Raw genomic sequence first — 340 nt, 5'->3', positions numbered from 1 at the left:
AGCCCGGGTGAGGGCTCTGGGAGTGCAGCGGGGGACTCGCAGCCCTGCCCGTGGTCCGATCTCCAGAGAGGACTGAAACCCCTTTGGAGATGCCGCCGGCGTCCTGCTCCCTTGCTGTGTCCCAGGGAGTGAACCAGTCCTAGGTCCAGCCGTGGCCCAGGTTGTCCAGCGAGGTTGTGTGGTCTTTGTCCTTGGAGGTTTTTGAGCCCTGGCTGCTGTGAAGCCCTTAATCCTGGCGCTGGCCTCGATCTGGGCAGGATGGTGGCCTGGAGAGCTCCTGGGGCCTCTTCCCACCCCAGTTACTCTCTGTTTGTGTGTGGGGACTGGCTGTCAGGCCTGG

Source organism: Buceros rhinoceros, unplaced genomic scaffold (genome assembly GCF_000710305.1).
Source record: "Buceros rhinoceros silvestris isolate BGI_N320 unplaced genomic scaffold, ASM71030v1 scaffold13650, whole genome shotgun sequence".
Taxonomy (NCBI): domain Eukaryota; kingdom Metazoa; phylum Chordata; class Aves; order Bucerotiformes; family Bucerotidae; genus Buceros; species Buceros rhinoceros.
The sequence above is the reverse complement of the archived record's forward strand: the minus strand, read 5'-3'. Positions refer to the sequence as shown.